General features: G+C 39.9%; 1 non-coding gene across 1 annotated transcript; it reads left to right on the top strand.

Annotated features, from left to right (window-relative positions):
- The first annotated feature begins 6,212 nt into the window (after window positions 1-6,212).
- On the top strand, window positions 6,213-6,294 carry TRNAS-CGA (transfer RNA serine (anticodon CGA)). Its single transcript has one exon. It is a non-coding gene; the product is annotated as a tRNA-Ser (tRNA).
- The last annotated feature ends 650 nt before the right edge of the window (window positions 6,295-6,944 follow it).

The following is a 6,944-nucleotide window of genomic DNA, read 5'->3' as shown; positions in this document are numbered from 1 at the left end:
TTGGCGATAAACTTCCTTGATATATTTTTCCCTTGGTAATAAAACAATATTGCCCCCCTTATCTGAGGGTTTTATGATGGTATCTTCCCATCCCTCAATATCCTTGAGGGCCTGAATCTCGTCTTTATCCAAATTAGATAATAGTCTAGTTTGTCTCGTATTTTTGGCATAAAGTTTGTCTAAGTCCTTAGACACGAGATCCATGTAGACTTTAACCTGGGGGCACATGTTAATATTCGGCATGAATGATGATTTTTTTCTTTAATGTTACTTGAGGTTTAGGAAAAGTCTCCATAGATAGTTCAGAGGAGGCGGTTTGTAATTCTTCTAAGATAGTGAGTGTATGTTGGTCAATTTCACTCTCAAGTGTCACCTCCGGGGTCATGATGTTAGATAATATTGGTGAGGACAGATCCTCATTACTCTGGTTATAAATGTCAGCATTAGTCTCAATTCCATCTGACTTAGGGCAAAATAGTTTTTTCAAAAGTAGTTTTCTTGCAAAAAGGGAAAGTTCTTTTTCCCATTCAAATCTATTCATAGATTGGACAGGAGAATAGGATAAGCCTTTGCTTAGGAGTCGTATATGGTGAGGGGAGAGTTCTCTATCAGTGAGATTAATAACTTTAAGGTTCATATCTAATATTTCTGTTTCCTTTGGCTCCGACGATAAGGTGTTTCTTCTAAATCTGACGTTTGATTGTAATGATTTACACCTCTTGCCCCTTCGCGTCTTCTTATATTTAGGCCACTTTTGTCTGTTCTTAAAGTGCCTCGCCCTAAAAAATCCCTTCTGAGGGGATATCTATTGATAGATTGATTCGAAGAGGTCTCTCCTTCTGAAGAATCCCCTTCAGAGGTACTGTATGAAGTAATGGGGCGTTTAGAAGAGCGATTATCCCATTTGAAAACTCTATCCTGAGCATAATCCTGTTTATCCCGATTAAACTTAGTTCTTTTTTTTATTTATAATCTGTTTCTCATAACTGTCTAGGTCAGTCTTCATTTTTACATACATTTTCTGAAAATTTTCAGAGTTTTCAAATTGCTTGAGTTTTTCTCCAAGAGCAGTAATCTCTTTATCATACTGCTCAAGAAGAATCGTATCATGTTTGATTAGTATGTTTATTAAATCATTGGAACATTTAGTTAGGGTAGTCTCCCAGTCTTTTTTTAAAGCTTCTGTAGCCAGGTTAAATGCTGGGTAAAGTTTAGAACGGAGACCCCTTGGTATCATTTTTTGAGTAATGTAATTGTTAAACATCGTTCTGTTCCAATACGTTTTAGCTTGTTTATACATATGTGACTCTAACTCTGTTAGAATTTCAGACCATCCCTTCAAATTACCCTCCTGTGTAGTGGTATCTTGCAAGAATTCTAACTCCTCATTATTAGTCCACCTTTTTTGCCTGTCTATAAGATCGCGACAAATACTGAAACTTGTCATTATGAAAGAAATTGTACAAATAGGATGAAAGAATAATCTTTTTTGTGTCTTATAACACCTGTGCAGGATAATCAGAAGAGGTAACAACCTCACTTCAATAGTTTATAGAAAAGAAAGATATCCGCACTAGGTGAGTCTCATACCAAGGTCTATTGATAAGCTCTCAGTATTATAGCTCATCAATCAGGGTGTTTGTAATATAACAAAAAACATCCTGAGCGGTGCACCCATACACCATAAATGTAATAAGTACCAAAAGAAAAGAGAAAAGCAGGTGACTGAGGGGCACTCAGAACAATGGATGAGTATAAATATTTAAATAATATACAATTTTATTGATATGCCTTAAAAATGTTGATATTGATTCATCCTAAACTCAAAAGCTGGCTTCCAGACTGCTTCAACTCTCCTGTGTTTCATCGTGTCTTCAGTTCCAGCTGATTCCTCGCTACTGCATTACTGGTTTCCAGACCGCTTCAACTCTCCTGTGTTTCATCATGTCTTCACTTCCAGCTGATTCCTCGCTACGGCATTACTGGTTTCCAGACCGCTTCAACTCTCCTGTGTTTCATTGTGTCTTCAGTTCCAGCTGATTCCTCGCTACTGCATTACCGGTTTCCAGACCGCTTCAACTCTCCTGTGTTTCAGTGTGTCTTCAGTTCCAGCTGATTCCTCGCTACTGCACTACCGGTTTCCAGACTGCTTCAACTCTCCTGTGTTCATCGTGTCTTCAGTCCTAGCTGATTCCTGACTACTGCATTGCCGGTTGCCAGACCGCTTCAACTCTCCTGTGTTTCATCGTGTCTACTATTCCTGCTGACCTCCGCAAGAATCATCATTGCTCCTCTCGTGTTATGTTCTCTGTCTGTGTGCTTCACAGACACAGATTACCGCTACCACTCTCCTGTGGTCTCTACTCGTGTCGGCGTTCAGCCGCTCAGCTATCCCTGTGTTTCTCTCGTGACAGCCTGCTCAACTGAACCACGGTATGCTTATCTTTTATTGACTTTACCAGTTTATTGCATATCCGCTTGGACTGTGTTCTGCTCATCTACGGAGTCCTCTATCTCACGAAGTTATAGATGCTATTGACTTTGTCTCATATGTCCTGGATCTCAGTAGTGACTTTGTATCTCCAAGCAGCGCTAGTCATTTGCTATTGTATTATATATACCATTGGGATCAAGTTCCTTGTGCTCTCCGTGTTACCTTTGATGCTCCATTCATCTACCCTAGTGCCTATCCTCACCTATATATGCAGTGGTACAACTTGCTGAACGCAGACCACTGACTCCCTGTTTCCTATTGGCACCAGTTACAAGTTTCCTCACTATAAGCAGTGGTACAACTTGCTGTACACAGACCACTGACTTCACTACCTCCTATCTATCCCTGGACATTCCTCTCACTATAGCAGTGGTACAACTTGCTGTATGCAGACCACTGACTTTCCTCACGTCTTCACGTCCATCTAGATCCTCATGTTCATATTGTTTAACTCATAACCTGTTACTGCTAGTCATAGACTTTCCTCGGGCATCCTCTCACCATCTGCTGTTTCTCCTGTTCCGCTAGTCATCCTGCTACCAGAAGTCCACTGTGTGCATACACTACTCTGGTAAGACTACATCTGGTGATATCCTGGGCAAAGACTCCTAGTGCCCGTGACAGTAAGATCAGGCCATGACAGACCCAGGATCAGAACCCTCAGCTAAAGAGATGCTGCAGTATCTGGTTACCCGTATTGAACAACAGGATGGTCGCCAACAACAGTTGCTGCAATTTTATCAGACTTTAGCCTCCCAAGGAACTTCTATGCAAAATACCGCAGCCACTGTTGATACTCCTGTGTCATCACCTGTTTCCCCAGTGCCATCCCAGGTGTCTACTGCTTCCACAATACACCTGCCTACTCCTTCAAAATATGATGGAGACCCCAAAACATGTAGGGGTTTTTTGAATCAATGCTCTGTCCATTTTGAGCTTCAACCTCACAATTTCCCTACTCATCGTTCCAGAGTGGCCTATCTCATCTCCTTGTTTTCCGGACAAGCTCTTGCATGGGCCTCCCCTCTATGGGAAAGAAATGATCCATTGCTATAAGATAGTGCCAAATTGATTTCCACATTTCGAAGTGTATTTGATGAACCTGGTCGTGTAATATCTGCTGCATCTAGCATCCTCCGTCTACGCCAAGGATCTCGCACTGTAGCTCAGTACGTCATCCAATTTTGGATACTAGCCTCTGAACTTTAGTGGAACACTGAGGCTTTGATTGCCGCCTTCTGGCAGGGGCTTTCTGATAAAATTAAAGATGCACTGACCTCACAAGAATTACCCTCTTCCTTGGAGGATTTGATTTCTCTTTGCCATCGTGTGGACATGAGATTTCGTGAGAGAGATTCAGAAAAAACAACTTCACATAAGGCACCTCTTCGCTCAGGACCTCAAGTTCGTCAAGCTCCATCTCCAGTAATACCTATGGAGATAGGTCGCTCCAAATTAACTTCAGAGGAAAGAGACCGAAGAGTAAAAAATAGACTCTATATCTATTGTGCTGATTCTACTCACATGCTCAACTCATGTCCTAAAAAGTCGGGAAATGCCAGACCCTAACTAGTTCTGGAGAGGTGAAGTTAGGGTCTTTGGAGTCCTCCAAGTTCCACAAAATTAAAAGTTTGTGCTTTTGATGTTACCATTTCCTTAGCTACCAAATCCTTTGTGTCCCAAGCACTTATTGATTCTGGAGCTGCAGGAAACTTTATTTCTAAATCCCTCGTGAATCAATGGTCCCTACCAGTGGTTTCTTTAAAGGTACCTATTACCGTTACTGCAATCAATGGATCACATATTATTAATGGTCTCATTACTCAGAGTACGACTCCGGTCGGTAACTCTTCAAATTGGAGCCTTACACCAAGAAAAAATTTAATTTCTAATTCTTCCTGTTACTACCAGTCCTATTGTTCTAGGCCTTCCATGGCTTCAACTGCATTCTCCTCAGATTGACTGGAACACTCGTCAAGTTACGTCTTGGGGCCCTGAATGTCATCATCATTGCCTTACTCAAGTTGTTCCACTCAAGATACAGCAATCCTCTATTTCACCGTGTCCACCGGGTCTTCCTCCTCAGTATGCTTCCTTTGCCGATGTATTTGATAAGCTTCAGTCTGAACGTCTTCCTCCTCACCGTTCTTGGGACTGTCCGATTGTTCTTCAACCTGGCAAGACTCCTCCTAGGGGTCGTGTGTATCCACTTTCTTTACCGGAGACTTAAGCTACATCTGAGTATATCAAAGAGAATCTCCAGCGAGGATTTATTCGACCTTCTTCCTCTCCCGCTGGAGCAGGATTCTTCTTCGTGAAAAAGAAGGATGGGTCATTACGTCCTTGTATAGATTATCGTGGACTCAACGCCATTACCATCAAAAATCGGTATCCCATTCCATTAATTACTGAGCTTTTTGATCGCATCAAGGGAGCCCGGATCTTTACCAAGTTGGATCTCCGTGGTGCTTATAATTTTATTTGAATCAGGTCCGGTGACGAATGGAAGACAGCTTTCAACACCAGAGATGGGCACTATGAGTATTTAGTTATGCCCTTCGGGTTGTGTAACCTGGAACCTGTCCCATCACTACAAGCAGTGGTACAACTTGCTGTACGCAGACCACTGACTTTCCTCATTTCTTCACGTCCATCTAGATCCTCGTGTTCATATTGTTTAACTCATAACCTGTTACTGCTAGTCATAGACTTTCCTCGAGCATCCTCTCACCATCTGCTGATTCTCCTGTTCCGCTAGTCACCCTGCTACCAGAAGACCACTGTGTGCATACACTACTCTGGTAAGACTACATCTGGTGATATCCTGGGCAAAGACTCCTAGTGCCCGTGACAAAAATACAATTTTATTGATCTGCCTTAAAAATGTTGATATTGATTCATCCTATACTCAAAAGCTGGCGAAATATTAAAAACCAAAAAACAAAAATGAATAAAATTGCAGATCCACTGCAAATTTAGCTCGGTGGTCCTAGATTATATAATAAACTCTAAATAGAGAATAGCGCTAATGTAGGTTTAGTATATTAACAAATTGGTTTAGAAGAAATTTATATATAAATTTTCCTTTCAAAATGATACATCTGCAATTAGGGAACCTTTTGAAAGGGAAATTTATATATAAATTTCTTCTAAACCAATTTGTTAATATACTAAACCTACATTAGCGCTATTCTCTATTTAGAGTTTATTATATAATCTAGGACCACCGAGCTAAGTTTGCAGTGGATCTGCAATTTTATTCATTTTTGTTTTTTGGTTTTTAATATTTCGCCAGCTTTTGAGTATAGGATGAATCAATATCAACATTTTTAAGGCGTATCAATAAAATTGTATTTTATTTAAATATTTATACTCATCCATTGTTCTGAGTGCCCCTCAGTCACCTGCTTTTCTCTTTTCTTTTGGTATTTATTACATTTATGGTGTATGGGTGCACCGCTCAGGATGTTTTTGTTATATTACAAATACCCTGATTGATGAGCTATAATACTAAGAGCTTATCAATAGACCTTGGTATGAGACTCACCTAGTGCGGATATCTTTCTTTTCTATTAACGATTTCTTTATCTGACCTACAAAGCACTTTAGTAACAATCTCTATTATTTCAAACATTGTCAAGTAAGTGTTTCCACTCATTATGAAATTATCTTAAAATGCAGAAAATGTCATTTCCAGCTCACACGATTTTCATCACAAGTAGTCGTGGCTGAGTGGTTAAGGCGATGGACTCGAAATCCATTGGGGTTTCCCCGCGCAGGTTCAAATCCTGCCGACTATGGTATAATTTGTCATCTTCACTGAAAGATGTGTGTGGTTATTACACCGTGTATCAATCCTAAATTTAATCCTGAAAAGAGAAAAATGGACAGAAGTATTCCAGCAGCGTATGAGGGTTATTTAAATTATTTAGCAAGTGGTAGTTGAATGTTAATGGCAGAGTGATCCATTCAAGGTTTCATGTACTGGCAACAATTTTTTAGCTTGTCGTCATTACAGAGAAAATCTGAGATCGGGTAATAATGCACAAGTATTTGGAAGAGAAGCTTGAATCTTTAATCTTTGACATACTGTCTGTTAATCCAATATTTCCTTTTTTACCTACCTGCCAAACACTTTAAAGAAAATGACACATGTTAAAATCATAGTCGAATGACAGCTCTCAGTGACATTGCAGATCCTTCTAAATATGGAGCAATTAATGTTCAGCTAAGCACTTGGAGTTGTGACTGTGTTAAACACTTATTTGTAGCCAAGTTGTTAAGGTGTTCTGATGTTTAATTATCAATAACACCTAATGACTTCTTTTTCTCACTAACCAAGCACTTTCTTCATAATCTATCTTATTACAAATATAGTCAAATGACTGTTCTCAGCGACTTTTAAATCCCTTCAAAATACAGAAATAAAATCTCCACCTGAGCACTAGAT

This window comes from Mixophyes fleayi, chromosome 10 (assembly GCF_038048845.1).
Source record: "Mixophyes fleayi isolate aMixFle1 chromosome 10, aMixFle1.hap1, whole genome shotgun sequence".
Lineage (NCBI taxonomy): Eukaryota > Metazoa > Chordata > Amphibia > Anura > Limnodynastidae > Mixophyes > Mixophyes fleayi.
The sequence above is the reverse complement of the archived record's forward strand: the minus strand, read 5'-3'. Positions and strand labels throughout refer to the sequence as shown.